This window comes from Hemitrygon akajei, chromosome 10, assembly GCF_048418815.1.
Source record: "Hemitrygon akajei chromosome 10, sHemAka1.3, whole genome shotgun sequence".
Taxonomy (NCBI): domain Eukaryota; kingdom Metazoa; phylum Chordata; class Chondrichthyes; order Myliobatiformes; family Dasyatidae; genus Hemitrygon; species Hemitrygon akajei.
In genome coordinates, this window is record NC_133133.1 from 30,577,282 (window position 1) to 30,599,500 (window position 22,219).

The 22,219-nt window shown below is 38.8% G+C and overlaps 1 protein-coding gene across 2 annotated transcripts in view; it reads left to right on the forward strand.

Annotated features, from left to right (window-relative positions):
- The first annotated feature begins 3,951 nt into the window (after positions 1 to 3,951).
- Positions 3,952 to 22,219, forward strand: part of LOC140734265 (actin-binding protein WASF3-like) — an 83,515-nt gene continuing 65,247 nt past the window's right edge. Inside the window, exons 1-2 of one of the 2 annotated variants that reach the window (XM_073057998.1) lie at positions 3,952 to 4,145; positions 4,559 to 4,782. The gene's annotated coding sequence lies outside the window, so the exon portion shown is untranslated. The remainder of the gene's footprint in view (positions 4,146 to 4,558; positions 4,783 to 22,219) is intronic. The other variant, XM_073057997.1, reaches the window with a different exon arrangement.

Consider the following 22,219-nt stretch of genomic DNA (forward strand, 5'->3'; position numbering starts at 1 on the left):
TAAGTCCTTCTACAGCATATTTGTCAAACTTAAGGCCTGCGGGCCAAATCCGGCCCGCGGTGGAATTATCTTTGGCCCGCGAGATAATATCTAATTACTATTAAAGCTGGCCCCAGTAATCGAAGCGCCTATGGCGTATGATATGGCTAATGCTGAGTTTATTCAGGTACCAGGTTTTCAGGGTTTTTAGTGTTCATTCGGCAGTCTTGCTCAGCAGTCTTCTTCATAAGAGACGGAATTTGTAAAGTGAAACACTTTGTAGTTATAGCAGAGACTGAGACACATGAGAGCAGGCTGAAAAAACGGAGGCAACGAAAGCTGCGTTCGCACGCGTCCGACTGATCCAGCCCGCATGAAGCTGCATTTTGCTCAATCCGGCCCGTGACCTAAAATGAGTTTGACACCCCTGTTCTACAGGCTCCCAGGTTGCTCAGTGCTACCTGCCCCTCTATCTCTCTTTGTATCATCCACTGACATGGCCAGAAAGCCATCAATTCCATCATCCAAAACATTGACATATAGCATGAAAAGAAGTGGTCCCAGTACCGACTCCTGTGGAACACCATCAGTCACTGCTGACCAACCAGAAAAGGGCCCCTTTTCCTCCACTCTTTGTCTCCTGTTAGTTGGCCAGTCTTTTATCTAAACTAGTATCTGTCCTGTAATACAATGGTCTCTTTTCTTGTGAGGGACCTTGTCAAAGGTCTTCTGAAAATCCAAGTAACTAACTAATGCTCCTTTGTCTATCCTGTCTATTTTTTTCTCAAAGAATTCCAACTGATTTGTCAGACAAGATATCCCTTTAAGGAAACTACACTGACTTTCCAAGTACAGTACCCTGAAATCTCATCCTTAATAAAGGACTTCAACATCTTCCCAACCATTGAAGTCAGGCTAACTGGCTTATAATTTCCTTTCTTCAGCCTCCTTCCCTTCTTGAGGAGTGGAGTGACATTTGCAATTATGAATATTAATCTGAATGAATTCGGTTTTGACAACACTGATGAAACTTGACAATATGCAGGCAGGGCAGCTGAAATGTTGCACCTGATGTTGGTCAAATTTTTTGTAACAAATCCATCATGTATGGTCATGTGCTATTAACTTTATTTCTATCCCAATTTGACATTTTAATTTTCAAATGCAATATTTCAGAATGAACCTGACTGCTCTGATCCCGTTTTGGAAATATTGCTCTATTAAATCCTGCTCACTGTTAATTGAAAATGTGCTCCTCTGTTCAATTTGCCTAGGATCTTTACAAGCAACCAATACATTTATTGAGCTGAACTTCTACTTTTATCATTTTCATGGCATTTTTTGGCATTGTTATTATAAGACTGCATGGTATGTCAGCTGTGGTTGAGTTTGTAGTACTATTGCCTGTCTCTAAAAGTAAAGGGTACATGTTCCAGTGCAAATGCTTGAGCAAAAAATGGCCAATGGGTTTAGTGAAATACTGAGGGAGAACTCTGGGCATTCTTAGATAGTTGAAGGTGTTATAGATAATGTTTTTTTGAATAAAGTGGGGAGTTATTTCTGTTCAATATTTACTCTTCAACAGTAGATTCTCTGATCAATATCACTTTATTGAACATAGGACTTTGTGGGAGTAATGCATCCCACATTGTAACAGTACCTACATTTCAAACACTTACATCATTGGTGCATGGAACAGAATAATAAAGGGACATATTAAAAGAGATGGGCAAGAAATATAAATGAAAACATTTTAAGTAACTTTTTGTATTTACGTCCAGGAGAGACATCCCTTTTTCATGATCTGTTAACATTGTCATACAGCTTCCACTTTCACCTGATTTCAGTGTAACAATCTTTTATTTAGCAAACAAATAAAAATGGGTGGGCACAATAGAGCTTTATGCACTGACACGGATAAAAGATTTGATTTTTATTCATCACATGCAACGTTGACACACCGCTTCATTGGCTTTACCAGTGATGTCTACATGTTATAAATAAATGTAATTTAGCTGAGGAACTAAAGCCTAGTGTCAGTGGTAGGAAACGTTACTGGGAGAATTCTGAGAGAGAGGATCTATCTGAATTTAGAAAGGCAAGGACAGATTAGGGATAGACAGCATGGCTCTGTGTGTGGGGAATCGTGTCTCATGAATTTGATTGACTTTTTTGAAGAGGTGACCAAGACTCAGGAGAGCATGACAATGTAAATGGAATTTAGCAAGGCCTACATGAACCTTAGCAGGACCTTGATAAGGTTCAGCACGGTAGTCGAGTCCAGAAGAAGACATTGCATTGGATACAAAATTAGCTTGGTGGAAGGATTCAGAGGGTGGTAGTTAAGGAGCATTTAATAGATTGGTCTGTAACCAGTGGTATGTCACAGGGATTGGTGCTGGATCCACTGTGGGTCATCATCACTGAGAATAAGAATGCAGTTGCATGGTTAGTGAAATAACACCAATGAAGAAAGTTATCTAGATTTACAACAGGATTTATATCAGCTTGGAAAGTGAATCAAGAAATGGCAGACACAATTTAAGTAGGGAAAATACAAGTTGTAGCATGCTGGATTCACACAGAGAATGACAGAGCCCCTGAGAGAGTTGTAGAACAGAAAGAACTAGGAGTACAGGAACATAGTTCCCTGAAATGGCAGCGGAGGTCGACAGGGTGGAAAAAGAGGCACTTCACGGTGCACTTGCTGTCATCTGTCAGGGCTTTGAGTGCGAGAATTCCGACGTCATGTTACAGCTGTAGGAGACACTGGTGAGACATGAAGCATTGTGTGCAGTTCTGGTTGGATGTTATTAAGCTGGAAACAATGCAGAAAAAAATCACAAATATAGTACTGAGACTGGAGAGCTTGAGTTAAAGAGAAACATTTTCCCTTGGGATGACTTTTGTGAGGTATATAAAATCATGAAGAGCATAGAAAAACTGAACGATTGCAGGCTGTTTCCCAAGATAGAAGTGTTTAAAACTAGAGGGGCAACAAACGATCTGCTGGAGGAACTCGGCAGCATCTGTGGGAGGAAAGAGATTGTCGACTTTTCAGGTCGGAAACGCTGGATTGGAACAAAACTAGAATTTGATGTGGGACGGGGTAAAAAAAAAGAGGCCAGAGGAGCAACTTTTTCCACAGAAAGGATTGTGGATAGGTGGAATGAAATGTCAGAGGAAGTGGTAGAGGTGGGTACCATTACACCATTTAAGATGCATTTAGACAGGTCGATGGATAGGACGGGTTTAGAGGACTAGTGGGTCAAAGGCAGGCAAATGAGACTCGCTCAGGTATGCATCTTGCTTGGCATGGTTGAAGAGTCTGTGGAAATCCATCACTCTATAAGGGCTAGAGCAGCACATTTCTGCGCTTTACGACACAGGTTGAAATTAGGCTAGGAAAGATTTAAGACCAGAGAGTTCACAATTTCGAAAGTGCAGTGAAATAAATCACGGAGATGATGGGGTGAAACATGCCTTTTGAGTGCTGCTAGATGGAACCATTCTGCAGAATATGCACCTTTTTCCATTACATCTACAAAATTGATTGTTCAGCAACATTTATCGATTAAATATATAAACCCACAAGAATTATCAAATAAAACGATTAAACGCAAAAAGGATAATATCATAGATCACTGTGCTGATGAAAAAATATATTTCAGTGCCGACAGTCACTTGAATCTTTGGTCGGGTGGTGGTAATATTAGCAGAGGTATTCTATGGAGAAACAGCTGTACTGTGAGAGGCTAAAATGGGCAAAGTACCCGCAGAGCAGCCATGCATATGAGTAGTTCAATTTATTAAATCTAAACGCAGACTGAAAATGCTAATGCACTTGTTGCTCTTGACCTTTATTTCCAAATTGATGATGCCGTGGTTTGCGGCCACCAGGATTCCTGGGAGCGGAGGGAGCATTGCCCTTTTAAGCCTGTGTGAACGGGTGGGTGGTGGTCCCGGGCTGTGAGCCGCATGCGCGCTGCCCACTGCGGGCAGCGAGCTGGTTGTCGCCGGGGACTCAGATGCGGCAGCTACAACTTCTCTCCCCCAGCCGGGAGCCCTAGGAAAGATGAAGTCTCTGAGAGGAAAAGACATCTTCATCGGCCAGGTACCGGGGCTTTAACGTCTCCATCGGGCTCATGAAGCAGCAAGAACAGCAGGTAAAATAAATCCTACTGTTGTCTGATTAAACACAGATCACAATGGCTGCAAGCATTTGCACCGAGATCGGGAGAAATTAATAAAGATCAAATCCGAGCATTGCAAAGGCATTAGAAACGTAGCAATTACGGGGTTAAAATAATCTAGGTTAGAAATCCTCCTGACCCGCGGAACCCACCCAGAGTTTCCGAATGACACATGGACTGGAGTGGTATGCCAGTCTGGTACTTAAAATTTATTTGGAATGCAACTACATTGCGATCAGATTGAGTAGAGTAAAGATCAAGGTTCCAGGTTAGCAGAGGCTCGGCTGCAGCAGGCACAGTTGGTGATTTATTAGGCGCTGTACTTGACAAACTTTAAAGCTTTGCTTAACTATCGGAATTCTGTTACCTTTTCCGTGCTGTAACAGGTTACATAGAGACAGTTCAACCCTTTTCTTCACGATTAAAAGACCGCCTGGTTTCAAAATTAAAGTGGAGGTTGGAATGATCTGTGTTGTAAAAGAACCACCATTCTGAAAACTGCAATGGAAGCAAGATGCTCGGCGGTTCAGACAGCAGGTGAAGAGAGCGAAACGTTTAATGTTTCGGGACGGCGTCGTTTCACCAGAAATTTTAAAAAGTTAGACGTGAAGTAAGTTTCAAGTTGTCGCGAAAAGGGGATAGATAGATGGAAGAGGAGATATCGAATGATACGAGTGGAGACGCAGGTGATTTGCGGATATTGGTAATCTTGAGCAACACACGAAATGCTGGAAGAACTCAGCAGGTCAGGCAACATTTATGGCGGGAAATGGACATTCAACTTCTTGGATTTGGACCTTTCATCAGGACTGGAAAGGAAGAGGACATTGTCATTTAAAGCAAAATTGGATAGGTATATGGACAGGAAAGGAATGGAAGGTTATGGGCTGAGTGCGGGTCGGTGGGACTAGGTGGGAGTAAGCGTTCGGCACGGACTAGAAGGGCCGAGATGGCCTGTTTCCGTGCTGTAATTGTTATATGGTTATACAGAACAGAAGCCACAATAAAAGAAGGTAGGGGAGGGGGAGCACAAAGTGCCCGATAATAGATAAGTCCAGGTGAGAGGGGGAAAGGTAGGAAGGTGGATGGGGGAATGAAATGAAATGATGTGAGAAGCTAGGAGATGATATGTGGGAAAGATGAAAGGTTGAGGAAAAAGACATCTGACAGGAGAGGGCAGTGGATAGTGGAATAAGGGGATGTGGGAAACTGGTGGGATGCAATGTGAGTGTATGGGGAAGGGAAGCGAAGGGCTGAGAGAACCACTGGAATGGGAGAAAAAGAGGGTGTGGGGAATAAGGAAAACAGAGGAGAGTGGATATTGGAATTTAGAATCGATGCTCATTCCATCAGTTTGGAGACTACTAAGGTGGAATATGAATGACCCTGCCAGACTTACAGATGAACTGCTGCCTCACCTGGAAGGACTGTTTAGGGCACTGAATTGTGGTGAGGGAAGAGCTGTAGGAACAAATGAAGGAAAGATGTGCCTCATGGTGAGATCCCTTTGGAAATGGCAGAAGATGCAGAGAATGATGTCTTGGCTGTTACAGTTTGGGGATGGTAGGTAAGGAAATCCTATCCCTGTTATGCTCGGGGTGGGGAATGAGATTAGGACATATGTTGGTGAAATGGAGGAGATGTGGATGATGGCAGCTTTGATTGTGGTGGAAGAGAAATCCTGTTTTTGGAAAAATAGAGGACAGCTTGGATGTGCTGGACTGGAAGGCCTCATTCAGCAAGCTTATATGGCAAAGGCAGAGGAAATGGGAGAAAAGAATATTATTCTTACAAATGACAGGATGGAAAAGGTATAGTCAAGTGGTTTTATAAAAGATGCTGGTAGATAATCTGTTTCTGGAGATGGAGACGGCGAATGAAAGAGGAGCGAGGTGCCAGAGATGGACCAAGTACATTTAAAGACAGGGTGGAAGTGGGAGGCAAGGTTGATGAAATTGACAAGCTTAGTCTTGGCATGAGCATCAATTTCTCTAAGTGCCAGCAACCACTTTCCTCTGTTTTCCTTGTTTCCCCTCTTTCTTTTTCCTCATCCTGGTGGCCCTCTTACCTCTTCCCTTCCCTTCCCTTACCCTCAGAACCTGTCCCTTGTTTCCCTATGGCTCCCTACCTTCTTCCATTTATTCCACAGTCTACTGTCCTATCAGACTTTTTTCTTCAGCCCTTTATCTCTTCCACCTATCACTTCCTATCTTCTCACACCATTCCCAACCCCTCCCCCACACAACCTCTTACTTTCCCCCTCACCTGGACTCACCTATTTCCTGCCAGCTTGTGCTCCTCCACCTTCCCCTCCCTTTTTATTTTGGTTTCTACCCTTTTCCTTTCCAGTCCTGATGAAGTGTCTTGGCCCAGAGCATCAACTGTTCATTTGCCTCATTAGATGCAGCCCGACCTGATGAGATACTCCAGTATTTTGTGTGTATTGCTAATGGTACAAGTGTTGCTGGTTGAGAGGAAGGTAATGAGTGGACATGTTAAAAGATGAAATCTGAAGTGCCAGGAAAGGAGAGAGGTGCCATGCTCAAAATTTGAGTTGAAAGACTGGATGTCTGGTTAGCTGAAATGGTTGAATTCGACAATGAGTTCTAAATGAAAGCTAGAAGATGAAGTGCATTGAGCTTTTGAACATTGTAAAAGGCCAAAGAGAAACTGTTCCTGATGCAAGTGGAGTGGAGAATTAGAGACAACTGAAACAGAATTGCAGAAGGCCATTTGGCGCCGTTAAACTGGTTGTAAAAGAGTTGTCCAGCCTAATCCCAGCAGTTGTCCCCAGTTTATTTCCATCCCATTGTCCAGGTACTGAAAAGCTTCACCCAAGTGAAACAGCAAATCACTTCTACATCTAACTTAGTAATTTAGATTTGGTGCTGATGTTATGGTGATCTCTACATTTGGGGAAATTAAACAAAGCTTGAATGATCACCTTACAGAATCCCTCCAGCTTTGAAATACCTGTGCTTTCATTCTTTTTACCTTCTCTTTCTGACCTTAACTCTATGCAATTAAATAATCCAACAATTTCAGATAATCAGCCATTGCATCCTTTTATTTTGTATTCCCTGCATTTAGTTTTCTCTTCCCTTCTAGTATTTCTGATTTCATTCATCATGTCCTATTTTTAGATTCTCCAGACGTACCTTCAACGTTTTCGTTCTGTCAGCATCACCACTGCTAGCTACATTTGCACACCGAAGAGTCAGAATCAGAACCAGGTTTAATATCCCCGGCATATGTCATGAAATTTGTTACCTTGTGGCAGCAGTACATGATAATATAGGAATAAATAAATAAATAAATAATGGTAAATATATATGTATATTAAATAGTTAAATTAAAAATTGTGCAAAAACAGAGAAACTGCTGAATACTCCTTGAAGTAGTGTTAGGTCACATCCTTAGGCCAAGCCAACATATGTTCTTTCAAGATTGCTGTTTTTTTTATTAACACAAGCAGCCAGTCCTTGTGTGCTGTTTCTGCGAATCACTATGATTAGAATTGAACATCAAAAACCTGCCTTTTTAAGTTGTACATTTTTGTTTTGGTTGTAATGTCAACTTCAGAAACTATTTTTTTGAAAAATTATCAAAAACTGAAATGTGCTGGAATTGTATCTCATATGATCAAGGTTTTACCTCCCATTTTGAGTCTGGTTAAATATGACTGTACTTAGCTCCTTAGTGTCATTGAGTGCAATAGATTGAAATACAACTTCTCAGAGACTTATCCTCGGCCAGTGATGACATTATAAAGTTTGGTATTTTATGTTTTTAAAAAAAACTTTGATTACTGAAATCCTGACATGTACTGAATGTGAATTAAAATTTGTCATCCAAAATATTGTGATGTTAAGCATATGCCTAATCCGGATATTTGCTTTTGACAGAAACCTTCCTGTTCTCTAAATTGTATTGATTTTAAAGGTGGATTTTACACTTCCTAACCTAAAGTTTCCTTTTTTTCCTGTATTTAGAGTAGTGCACCTTGTGCTCAGTACCTTTTTCTTGGCAGTATCACAGTGAATAAGGTGCAGTGACTTATGGTGGGAAGATTACTGGTGCTAGCTTCAGAGCTGCTGCCATGGAAACTGTGTCAGGCTGCTGTATTGTAAGGAACATACAGCTGGAACTACCCACATTAGCACAAGCCTAAAATGTATGTATTAGTCATCGGGAAGTTTCCTTATTTATTTCAAATGGAAAAAAAATTCTTACATTTTGGAGCTGGAGAGTGAGAGTACCAATATAACAATTCTGTAACTCCTAACATGGATGCAGATTTCGTAGGAGTAAGAAGGAATATCACTGTCACAAGTTATATAGAAAAACCAGAACAATTGTTGCTGATTTGCAGGGCAGTAATTTATGGCGTAGCGGGTGGTCAGATGTTGTGGAGTGAAACAATTCAAATTCCTCTTGTTCATTAGCCGGACTCTGCCTCTCGTGTTAGGCATTGAAGTACTCTTGTAATTTCATGGACACTTATCTTGAATTTATAATGAACCTATTTAGTCTTTAACCAACTTTATGTGCTAATGTTGGTTTTACAAGTATTTTATTTAATGAAGTAACATCTTATGTGTGATATTGCAAGATCTGCTTTTGTAGCATAGGAGCTCAATGGCCATTGAATAATTTCCAAGAGAAAATGGCAGGAGGTATCTTAATCTGGTTTGTAGTTCCCTCAAACTTACATTCATCACAACAAAAATCAATGCTGCAAAGGGAATCTAAAATTAGTGTTTGGTTTGTGTTAATTGTCTTAAAAAGTAACTGCTTCTGAGGGCAATTATTGCCAGTAATATTTTTGATTCATTAATTTCTCTTACTTTAGCATATTTGACAATCTCACTCTTAAGATGTAATTAAACAAAATCTTTTATTGATTGCAGTTTTACTAGGTGCCTCAACAATTTGTAGCATTGCCTATTTTTAAAGGATACTTGCGGTAAAAAATCAAATACTTGAAACGGGTTAAAGATAATGAAATACATGAAGTCCTAACTTTTCTATAGTAATGCATAGCTGCTACTCATTTTGAAATTAAATTTTGCTGTATAATTTTTCAACCAGTATGCACATCATTTACTCACTAATAAACATATATAAATTTAAATTTCAGTTGAGCTTGTGTACATATGGATGCCTCAGAGCATTTTACAGAGTTGAGAGGGAAAAGTAAGAGGTATTAGAAAGAAGGATTTGATGAAATGAATTATTAAGTGCCAAAAACATGGAGAAGGAAAAGGAATTTGAGGTTTTAAAACGTTTCACATGTGCCTGTCATATATGCACAATTGCATCAAAATCAAATTGACTAAACGAAGTGTGCTTCAATACGCTTATCGATTATTGAAATTTCTGCTGTTTTAATTAATGGCTCCAGTTACGATCAATTAACCTTTGCAGGATTCAGTACATCCATAGATATTTTGATGTATGTGAGAAATAGTCTCATTCTTTGCATTATTTATAGTTTATTGAGAGGCTATTCTTAGAACAGAAGGTCTTCACTTTGTTATATCTGTGCTAAACATTTGTCATAGCAATTTTCCCCTGCCCAGCTAACCTTGCAAAACCACTTATAGTGGATTCCAGTTAATTGGGCCATCGGTTAATTGGGGCAGCTGCTTATTTGAGACAACACTTAAAGAACAAAAACTAATTGGAAAAAGTAGCTGGGATTCCATTTGTTTATTTGGGACTCTATATCGCTTAATTAGGTCTGGAGACTGATGCCCAACAGTTTCTAACTAGCATCAGTGTGTGCCTGTCATATAGCAGTTAGGCACTGCACCATGCTCAGAGCAAACAGTTTTTAAATAGTGTCTCTTGCGTGCGTTTGCATTCAAAAAGCAGTGGTTTTTGTTACTGATAGTTGGTGAGTCATAAGCAATAAGCAATATAGAACTGTTTAGCTCATTGTGGTTTTAAACATTCAGGCTTAGAGATGCCAGGAACGACTTCAGCAAGTTAGGAACTGCAAAGAATTTGAAGGCATCGACAATTTGAACGTTACAATGAGGATGAAAAGGAGGATGCATAGGTTGAAAGCGTTGCTTGAAGGCCGTCCATTATCTGCAAAAGGTGGCTGTGATGACAGTCAATCAAAAGAACACGGCAGTGTATACTGGATGATTTCCTCTGTTGATTAGTATAAGGAACTATGATCTTGTCGTAGTTCTGGTGGTTTTCTAATTTCTGTCATTTTTATTTAAATACATAATTTGTTACTCAGTTAAGTGGTAGTTTGTCTTTTTTTATACTCTTTTAACCATTTCCATGAAACTTCAGCTACTTTGGGAAACTACTTAACTGGGCCAAAATGTACTGGTCCCAATGTGTCCCAATTAACTGGAATCCACTGTATTTCTTTTGAGTGGCCTTGTTGCTCTGTCCACAGAATGCCCTCATAGTACAAATGTACAAAACTGATAACACTGTGAATGTTTAACCAAACCATATTACAGGTGTAAATTTTTGTAGATGGAGTTTATTGTTGAAATATAATTTTTTTTTCCCCCTATACTTGATTTAGGACTGTTTGAAATACCACAGCAACAAGAACCACTGACACATACATGGATTATGTTTGGGAAGAAAGCATCTTATTAACTCTTGCTTATTCCTTTGAAAAATTTTAGAAAGATTTAATCTATGTTAGTACATGCATCAGTTTAATTAAGCTGTTGGTTAATTTGATGCATAATACTGAAGTTGCAGAAGAAACTGTACACCAAGGTATAATGCTTATAGAATTCCAAGGGTTAGGTAAGACAGATGGCACTCAGATGCTTTTTAGTATCATAATGATAATGATTATTAAACCGATTCTGTTATTTTCTTGTTGAGAAATAGCAGCAACACTTACAAAAATTTATTTAATTGAACTTGGGCTGGTATGTAAACACAAAAAATTTGAGCTGCCTGCTAGCTTAAAAGCAATTTATCTTCCAGTAAATGCTATAACCCTCATCAAATGCTGTCTGTGGCTAATACAAAACATTACTTAAGTAAGAAACATGAAAATCTGTAACATTAGAAGGTAAGAAGGTAAGCTTTTTCTTGGGGTGGGCATATGGTGACAACTGTGGCTCAGTTAGCAGGTTCTTCCTGTGGGTTAAGAGAGTCGTGTGTTTGAGTCCCATACCAAGAACACTAGTGCAGTACTAAGGGAGCGCTGCATTACCTATGTCTTTTTTTTGGAAAAACTTCTTTTTTGAAAGATACTTTGAAGAGGAACAGATGGATTCTCTGTGGTGTTATGGCTCATAATTATGTTTCATCCAATGATATCATAACATTTATTGTCTAATCTTAATTGTTGTTTATGAAAGCATGTGAGAGGAAGTGGTTCAAAGGAGATTCACGAAAATGATTTCAGGATTGAATGGCTTGACATATGAAAAGTGTTTGATGACTCTGGGCCTGTATTCACTAGAATTCAGAAGAATGAGGGGTGACTTCGTTGAAACCTATCAAATGGTGAAAGGTCTTGATCGAGTGGATATGAAGAAGATGTTTCCTATGGTGGGAGAGTCCTAAGACCTGAGGATACAACCTCAGAATAGAGGGCATCCTTTTGGAATGGAGATGAGGAGGAATTTTGTTAGCCAGAGAGTGGTGGATCTGTGGAATTCTTTGCCACAGGCAGCTGTGGAGGCCAAGTCTTTATATTTAAGGCGGAGGTTGATAGTTTCTTGATTGGTCAGGGCATGAAGGGATACGGGAAAAGGCAGGAGATTGGGGCTGAGAGGAAAATTGGATCAGCTACGATGAAATGGCAGAGGAGACTCAAAGGACAAAATAGCTTAATTCTGCTCCTATATCTTATGGTTTCATGGAGACTGACTGCATTATCATTTTCTATAATACAGTGGTAATTTTGTCTGAAGATATGTTGTAATGTGCTTTAGGAAATCCATGATTTGTGAAAGGTGTTATATACTCATTGGCCTCTTTATTAGGTACAAGAGGTACCTAGTAATTAAGTGGCCACTTGAGTGTAAGTTCATCTTCTGCTGCTGTAGCCATCCACTTCAAGGTATGATGTGTTGTGTGTTCAGAGATGATCTTCTGAACACCACTGTTGTAATAAGTGGCTATTTAAGTTACTGTCACCTTCCTGTCAACTTGAACCAGTCTGGCCATTCTCCTCTGACCTCTCTCATTAACGAGGTGTTTTTGCCCACGGAACTGCCGCTCACTGGATTTTCTTTATTTTTGTTTTTCACATCATTCTCTAAGAGACTGTTGTGCAGGAAAATCCCAGGAGATCAGCATTTTCTGGAGATACGGAAACCACCCTGTCTGGCACCAACTGTCAGATCATTTTGCTGTCGAAGTCACTTAGACTCTATTTCTTTCCTAACCTGATGTGTGGTCTGAGCAACAGTTGAACTCTTGACCAGGACTGCATGCTTTAATTGCTGGCAGATGATTGGCTGATTAGATACGTGCATTAATGAGCAGGTGTACCTAGTAAAGTGGCCTAGTAAATGTTTTACATCTTCCCTGCCTTTTACTTGCCTGTTCTGATATTGTCTAAGCCACATATAATGAGCTGAAATGATTCATTCAACAAGAAAGCAATTAGACAAGCAAAGAGCATAGGTAATGTGCACTAACACTTTATTTCCCACCTGAGGTTTCTTCAAAAGGAGGTCAGTTAGCACTATAGAATTATAGATCACCGTGCTTTCTTTGAACAAGACTCCCAGCTGGAGCGGTGGGACTAGTGAATTTAGATTTAAATTTTGATCACTGACAATCTAGAGCTTCTGTATTTGGATCTTTTTCTTTAAGTTGTGTAATTTGTTTATTGTTGGGCTCAAAAGTTTAACAGTTAATGCACAAAGGCACAAATTTTTTTATTACGGTTAAGACAAGGTGATATCGATATGGTGTTTGTTTACAGCAGTAGGCTTGAATTTTATTCTACATAATTGTTTTTTTAAACAAACATTAATTTTAATCCAGGAAGGATGAAAGAATGTCAGTTAGTTACCAAGTTGAAATAGTTCTTGATTTGGAAAAGAACTTGGAAGTTATGTTGATCGCTATACAGTACTGACTTCCTGTCCATCGGAGGATTGACTTTAAAATATTACTACTGGTTTATAAAGCACTGAATGGTCTAGGGCCAAAATACATCTCCGATCTCTTGCTGCATTGTGAACCTTCCCGAGCTCTCAGGTCTTCTGGGGTTGGTCTGCTTACCATCCCCAGGGTCAAAACTAAACATGGTGAAGCAGCATTTAGTTACTACGCTACATGTATCTGGAATAACCTTCCAGAGGACCTGAAGTCTGCCCCAGCTTTTAAATCGAGGCTGAAAACTTTTCACTGTAGCCTTTAATTAGAATCTCCTGCACTGTAACTTCTATTTACCGTATCAATTTTTGTGTGATTTTATTCTCTTATATATTGTCTGAGATTTGATGTTTGATTTTCTATGTTTTGTTCTATGTAAAGTGTTTGTGTTTGAAATGTGCTATACGAATAAACTTGCTTGCTTGCTTATATTGTTCCAATTTGTTTACTTATTGTATTCATCCTAGTGGTAGATGATGTGGGTTTGGAAGATTCAGACAATGAACCTTTGAGTTTCTGTAGTGCTTTTTGTAAGCGGTACACTGTATATCCAGTGTTAGGTGGAATTGATCTATTAAGATGGTGGAGATGGGTTTGACCAGACAAACTGCTTTTTCCTGATGTTATTGAGAATTTTGGGGTGTTGCTGGAGCTTCTGTCATTTAAGCAAGTGAGGTGGATTCCATCACACTTTCAACTTGCATTTTGTACTTGACAGAACGGCTTTGAGTCACTCCTGCAGAATACCCAGTCTTTAGTTAGCCTGTGTAGGTGGCCTGGCCATCATTAAAGACCCTCGCCATCTAGCATGCGCCCACTCTTGTTGCTACCATCAGAGAGGAAGTGTAAGCCTGAAGACCCTCAGTGATTCAGGAACAGCTTCTTCCTCTCCATCATCACAATTTTGAATGGTCCATGGACCAGGAATACTATCTCATTCTTTTGCACTAATCATTTTGTAATTTGCAGTAACTTTTATGCCTTTGCACCGTAGTGCTTCCAGAAACAAAAATCAAATTTTCTGACATAAAAGAAAGTGATAATAAAACTGATACAGTTTCAGTGAAACCACTTTACACTTAAGGAGTTTAATTTGCCAGTAGTAATGCAAGTTGTTGCTTCCTCTCTTGGTGGTAATTCTCACCCTGGTGCTTGCAGTGTCCTAGTATTGTTTGACTTCCATATTTGTTCAAATCTAAATGTTGTCAAAGTCTTGCTTTGTTGATGTGAAGTATTTAATTGATTAAGGAGCTATGAGTGTCATTGTGCAAGCATCTTCTGATCTTCATCTTTTGATGAAGGTAAGGTCATTAAAATATCATCCGAGACTAGCTTAGGTTTAGAACATAGCCTTGAAAAATGACTGCAATTCCCTGTTGAATTGAGATAATTGGTTTCTAACAGCCATCTTCCTTCGAAACGGGTGTGACTGGTTGGTAGATTTGTATTGACTCTTTGATTTGTATTGACTAGCTTTACCAGCATTTGTTAGTGTAGCATTTATTTAGGGTAGAAATATGTGAAATGGTAGTTAGGTCACAGCTAGACTTCTATAAACAATTCTACTCAGTATTTCAAAGGTAGTTTCTTCTAACCAGAGAATGGTAAATGCACGGGACACACTGGCGGGGGTGGTGGTAGAGGTGGATGCATTAGGAAGATTTAAAGACTCTTAGATAGGCTCTTAAGTGAAAGAAAAATGAAGGACTACATGGGAAAGTAGTGTTAGATTGATCTTGGAATATGTTACGAGGATGGCACAACATTGTGGGCCGAAATGCCTGTGCTGTGATGTTCTATGTTTTACATTACAGGAAAGTTGGCACTAGAGAACTTACAAAAGTGATTTATTAGGATGTTTCAAGACAAGCAAAATTTTAGTTAAAGAATGATAGTCTAAACTGGGATAATTTCTCTTCAAAATGGATAAAGTGAGATAATGTTTTTATTAAATTGAGGTCTAGTTAGGGTGAATGGGACTGATTTATCTTCCCTACTGAAGTACTCAGTAATTAGGGAACTTGCATTAGTGGAAAGGAGTTGAAGGAGCTTGTTTTTGCCAAGGAGGTAGGATATTAACCGATGCTTGCAGTGATGGTCAAGGCACAAACCCTCAGGGCCTTGTTTCCAAAAGGCATCTTGTTTAGCTTTTAGTGCTGTTGGCTGTAGTGCTGTAGACAGAGAACTGGAAAATAAGATTAGAGTGAACAGATTTTTTTTGGACTAACATTTTGTAGTTGAGGAGGCAAGTTGTATAGTGGACTTCAAATTAAGAGGATTTCAATATGAAAGTCAATATGTCTTGTTGCAGTTACATAAGCCTTGTTGAGACCAACCTTGTTGTGTACAGGGTCCTGCTGAAAGGTTTCAGCCTGAAACGTTGACTGTACTTTTTTTCATAGATGCGGCCTGGCCTGCTGAGCTCCTCCAGCTTTTTGTGTGTGTTGCTATGGACAGGATTAGTTTATCCACCTGAGAGTGACTACTTGCCATAAAGGAAATACCTGCACAACAAAGGTCCATCAGTTAGATTCCTGGGGTGACAAGACTGATGTATCAACTATAATTGTATTCACTAGAACATGGAATGAAATTCAGCTGAACCTTACAAAATGTTGACAAGCCTTGACAGATTGAATGTGGGGAAAAATGGTTTCCTTAGCTCGTACGTTTGGAATGAAGAGTCAGATTTATAGAGCAGATTAACAACCAAAAAAATCTCTGTAATTCAGGCTGGTGAATCCATAATATTTGCTACAACAGAGCTGTAGGGGCAAAATGCTAAGTATATATTTTAAAATAGGTAGTTAAATTCTTAGATTTCAAAAAATTCAGAAAATGGCAAGAGCACAGGTAAATGGCATCAGGATAGATGGTGTGATCATCACAGCAGTTTATTAAAGGGCTGAAAGGCCTTTCTCACTCCTAATGTTTCACTGTGTAGAGAATGAGCCACATTGATCGAATGCAAGCTCAAAAGGTGAGAAAAAGACTGGGGTCACCTACAATCCTTCCACATTTCCATAGCCCACCTACCACTGATGTTTAGTTCCACAAGCGATTTCATTAAGGTTGCCTGGATTGATCAAGCCTTATTTTAATATTGTCTTGAGGAAATGAGGTAAGATTGAAAGATTTGAGGAAAACAAATTTGGGTAATTCTGATTAGGTGGATATGGCTGGGGGAGTTTATTATACTTGTCAATTTTTCAGGGGAACCTCAATACTAAATGAGAAAGAAACTTGTCTGTCAAAATCCAGTGAAATTTTCTGCAAGTAATGTAAATCTGCAAAGAAAAGAATTGGATTTCAGAAATATATAACAATGTGTAAAAATTTGACACTTTTACAAAGAGCTTACATTGTTATCCTAAAGAAACTATCCTCAAAACTTGTCAAAAGGAAAATAGAATGACATAATCATTTGTATTGAAACTGAAATCTAATGGGATATACATAAGTGTTTTGAGTACAGTTTTAAAAAAAGCATCAGATTTATTGCAGGTATATTTTTAAGTTGCCACGTTTGATCAAAATTCCATCATAATACCATTTTCTTTATTCCTCAGCTGATCATTCCTGGATTTTGCACCACAGCAGTTGGTGGAAAGACAGAAGAAATCCCCATGTCCCTGATCTAAATATGTCAAGCAATGATTTAGCATCGGGACTTATTTTTAAATTTGTTTATTCAAGCTGAGGTTTCCACTTGGATGATTCCTAAGCATAAAAAAGGAAGCTATTAAAATTAATTGCAGACATTTGTGCATGAGATTTAGAACAATATGTAAAAAGATGGGGAAATTTCAAAATTTAATGATATATAGTACTAGTATTTCCATGTATTATGTGTACAATATCATTAACCACGGATTGAAGTTGTAGTTATAATTTACTGAATAAAATTTTGTTTGCATTTGTTTGCAAAATAATGAGTGTTTTGTTTTAGTTGTAAAACAATGCACCGTTGGCCCAGACTACAGTGAATTCCAGTTAATTGGGACACATTGGGACAAGTATATTTTGGCCCAATTAAGCAGCTGTCTCGATTACTCGAAGTTTCTTGGAAATTGTTAAAAAGGTATAGCAAAGGCAAACTACCGTTTAACTGAATAACAAATTGTGTAATTAAATCAAATACAGAACAAATTAGAACAGTACCAATAAGACTACAGTGCTGTAAAACTGTGGTATTAGTTCTCAATAGCTATCGACGGAGGGATTCATTCAGTGTGTTCTCTTGATTGACTGTAAATGAACAAAATCATCGCAGACACCTAGTGCAGGTGACAGACTGCCTTCAAACAGTGCTTTCGATCATAGCATCCTCCAAATCTTCATTTAAATTGTAACATTCAAGATGATTGTCAATACCCTCAAATTCTTTGTAGTTCTTAGCTAGTTGAAGTTGTGAAATTGTTTCATTTGGACTCATGGCCATTTCTGGCACTTTCAAGCCTTGAAACTGCAGTGAGCAAAACAGTTCTGAATTGTTTTACTGTTTATTTCTTGCCAGCTCTCAGTCACAAAAATGCCTGCTATTTCACCACAAACAGATGCAAATGATGCTATTTAAAAATTGTTTGCTCTAAGTACGGTGCAGTGTCGAACGACCACATGACATGCACGCAACTGACGCAAGTTGGAAAATGTTCGACAACAGTCTTCTGTCACAATTAAGTGGTATGTGTCCCAAATAAACAAAAGGAATCCTGGCTATTTTCTAGATTAGTTTTTATTCTTTAAGAATTGTCCCAAATAAGTGGCTTGCCTGATTAGCTGTTGCCCCAATTAACTGGAATCCACTGTACTAATATAATAGCCACAGGCTGTGATTATAATACATTCTGTCATTTATAAAGCATTGAGGTCAATAGTTCATACTCCAAATCTCAACTGTTTGCATAATTTATTTGAATATATGAGAATATTAAATACATGGTAATAACTTAAAGAAATGTAATTCAATTTGAAGCTGTACAAAGGGGCAAAACTTTTAAAATATATTATGTGCTTTGTATGACAAAGATAAAAAGATAGAAAAGTTAATGAGCTTTGAAGTGAGGAGTTTTACATATTTTCAATGTATTCTGTGTGGGTTTCTTTTACTAATGTTTGGAATACACTATCTGCATATAACTAGGTTGATTAATGAAGCATCGCAAATACAAATGACTATCAGAAAGATTTTTTTTGGTTTCTGTTTAATTTACAAAGCACTTTTGAAGTATTTGAAAACAGAAAATATCTTAAATTTTCTTCTCTTTAAACTAAAGTCTTTGAATAAATGGATTCAGTTCTATAGGGTACTTGCAGTACTGAAATATTACATAAATAAAACAAAACAATGGATATACTCTGCAGAATATACAGCATTAGCGGAGTGATAAACAGAAGTAATCTTATTTATTTATTGAGATGCAGTATGGAATAGGCCCTTCGAGCCCCACCACCCAGCAATTCTGCAATTTAATCCTAGTCAAATCATGGGAAAATTTACAATGATCTATTAACCCTCCAACCTGTATGTCTTTCAGCTTTGGGAGGAAACTGAAGCACCCAGGAGAAACTCACACTGTCACAGATTCCTTACAGGCAGCGGTGGGAATTGAACCTGGGTCACGAGCATTGCAAACTGTTGGGCTAACCACTACGCTACAGTGCCATGTTTTAGGGCAATGACTGAGGAAAGTGAAAAATTGAGTGTGTTTTATGTTGTAGATAAGGAAGAGGGGTTGTGAGAATAAAGGGATTGCATTTGATAGGATGGAAACCAAGAGACTTAAAGTGGCACAAATGTTGTTAGTGCCTCCTAAGATAAGGAGATGAAAGCTATCTCGTGGTAGCTGATCTGACTGGAGGAGATATATTGAAAGAGATGAGTGTACACAGGAGTTGGAAAGAGAACGGGCAATGATCATGTGTGAACAGCAAAATATAGCATCCGCTGGAACTTGAAAATGATAGAAATACCCAGCAGATCACATAGCATCTGTGGAGAGAGGAAAATCTGAGTTAATGTCACAGATGGGTGACCTTCCATTAGAACTTGCCAGTTTCTGATAGAAATAGGAAAAAGTTAGTGATCTAAAATTGTTAAATGAAGTAGCCCTGTAGTTGAATTGAGTTTGTTGTCACATGTGCAAATATAGTGAGATACAGATACAGTGAAAAGCTTGCTTGCAGCAGCATCACAGGTGCAAACATTCCTAAAACATGCAGGATATAAATTATGCATAGATTTTACACGAAAATGAAGGAAGAGAGAAAACACTGAGTACAAATGTCTGTAGCTTATCTAGATGGAGCATGGGATGTTGTTCCTTGAGTTTGCCTTGGCTATTTTGGCACAGAATAAGATGCCAAAGATGAAGTTTGAGAATGGGATTGGGATGGAAAATTAGTGTGATGGGCAAATGGATTTCAGGATAACTTTATTGGTAAATTGGTTTATTATTGTCACATATAATTATATCATGAGGTATAGTGGAAAAACCTGTCTTACATACCACCCATGCAGGTCAGAATCCGAATCAGGTTTAATATCATGAGCATATGTTGAGAAATTTGTTAATAGTAGCAGTACAATGCAATACATAATAAATATAGGGAAAACTGAATTGCAGTAAATATGACTATTAAATAGTTAAGTTAAAATATGTAGTGCAAAAAAACCAGAAATTAAAAGTAGTGAGGTAGTGTTCATGGGTTCAATGTCCATTTAGAAATCGGATGGCAGAGACTTTGAATGTGTGTCTTTAGGCTTCTGTACCTCTTCTCCGATGGTAACAATGAGAAGAGGGTATGTCCTAGGTGATGGGGATCTTTAATGATAGACACCGTCTTCCTAAGGCACCATTCCTTGAAGATGTCTTGGATACTATAGAGGCTAGTACCTATGATGGAGCTGATGAATTTTACAAATTTCTGCAGCTTACTTCAATCTTGTCCAGTAGCTCCCCCTTACCAGCCAGTCAGAAGTTTTCTTGTAGAAGTTCTTGAGTGTTTTAGTTGACAAATCAAATCTCCTCAAACTTCTCATGAAGTATATCTGCTGTCTGGCTTCTTTATAGCTGCATCAATTTATTGTGTCCAGGTTAGATCCTCAGAGATCTTGACACCCAGAAACTTGAAATTGATCACTCTCTCCACTTCTGCTCCCTCTATGAGGATTGGCTTCTGTTCCCTTGTCTTACCCTTTCTAAAGTTCACAATCAGCTCTTTGGCCTTGCTGATGTTGAGTACAAGATTGTTTCTGCGACACCACTCAACTAACTGTTATATCTCGCTCCTGTACATCCTTCCATTATCATCAGCAAATTTATAGATAGCATTTGAGCTATGCCTAGCAACACAGTCATGGGGTTTAGAGACAGTAGAGCAGTGGGCTAAATACACATCTCTGGTACGCCAGTGTTGATTGTCAGTGAGGTGGAAATGTTATTTACAATCCTCACAGATTGTGGTCTTCCAGTTAGGAAGTCAAGGATCCATTTGCCCAGAAAGGCACAGAGGCTTAGGTTCTGTACCTTTTAGATCAGGACTATAGGAATGATGGTGTTAAGTACTGAGCTATTGTTAATCGACAGCATCCTGACATTGGTATTTGCATTGTCCAGGTGATCCAAAGCTGCATGGAAGGCCATTGAGATTGTCTCTGCTGATGTGGTGATAGGCAAATTGCAGTGTGGCCAGGTCCTTTCTGAGACAGTTTTTGATCCTAGCCTTGACCAACCTCTCAAAGCACTTCATCACTGTAGCTGTGAGTGCTACTGGACAATTGTCGTTAAGGCAGCTCATGCTCTTCTCCTTGGGCATTGGCATAATTGTTTTTCTGAAGCAGTGAGAAGTATAGACAAAGTCAATGGAGAGGAGACTGTTTTCTAAGACGTTCTGAGGTGTGTCCTCATCTCTCTGCAGTTTCATGCAGTCGTGGGCAGAGCAGTTTCTATACCATGCTGCGAAGCATCCAAAGAGGATGCTTTCTGTGGTGCATTGATTTAAAAATTGTTGAGAGTTGAAGTGGATAGGCCAAATTTCTTTTGCCGTCTGCAGAAGTAGAGGCAATGTTGAGCTTTCTTTACTGTGGTGTCAATGTGGCTGGACCAGGACAGGCTATTGGTGATGTTACTCAAAGTTCAAAGTAAGTTTATTATTAAAGTGCATATATGTATACATCTGTGAGATTCATTTTCTTGCAGGCATGCACAATAAATCTATAATAGAATAATAACCATAATCGAATCAATGAAAGAGCACACCAACCAGTGTGCAATAGACAACAAACTGTGCAAATACAAAAAGAAAGAAATAATATAAATAAACAAGAAATAAATATCAAAAACTTGAGATGAAGAGTCCCTGAAAGTGAGTCCACAGGTTGTGGGAACATTCCAGTGATGGGGCAAGTGAAGTTGAGTGAAATTATCCCCTCTTGTTCAAGAACCTGATGGCTGAGGGATAATAGCTGTTCCTGGTGGTGTGAATCCTGCGGCTCCTGTACCTTCTTCCTGATGGAAGCAGTGATGTTTAACCTAACATTTATATTCTACTACTTCTAGCTCAAAGAACTAAAGTGTTGCAGTTAACCCAACAATCAACAGATTACACTATGGCTAAAATTTCGATGGTTTTTGGGATGAAGATGAATCACATTGCATAAAAGATATAAGGCAAAAAGCAAGAATGCACCAATGACTTCAAAAGGGCTCATGACGTCCTCAAATATCAGCTCAACCAAGGAAATTAGCTTTGAAGAAGTACAAGAGGCTGATATGGTGGATTTGCTCAAACTCTCCAGAGAAGAATTATCAAATGAAGATTTAATAAATGAGGACACAAAAGATAACAATTGAAATACCACCATCTCAAATGTTAATAACAAAATGGTTGTCAAAACCTTTTCAAATTATTGAAGGAACAATCAAACTCTATAC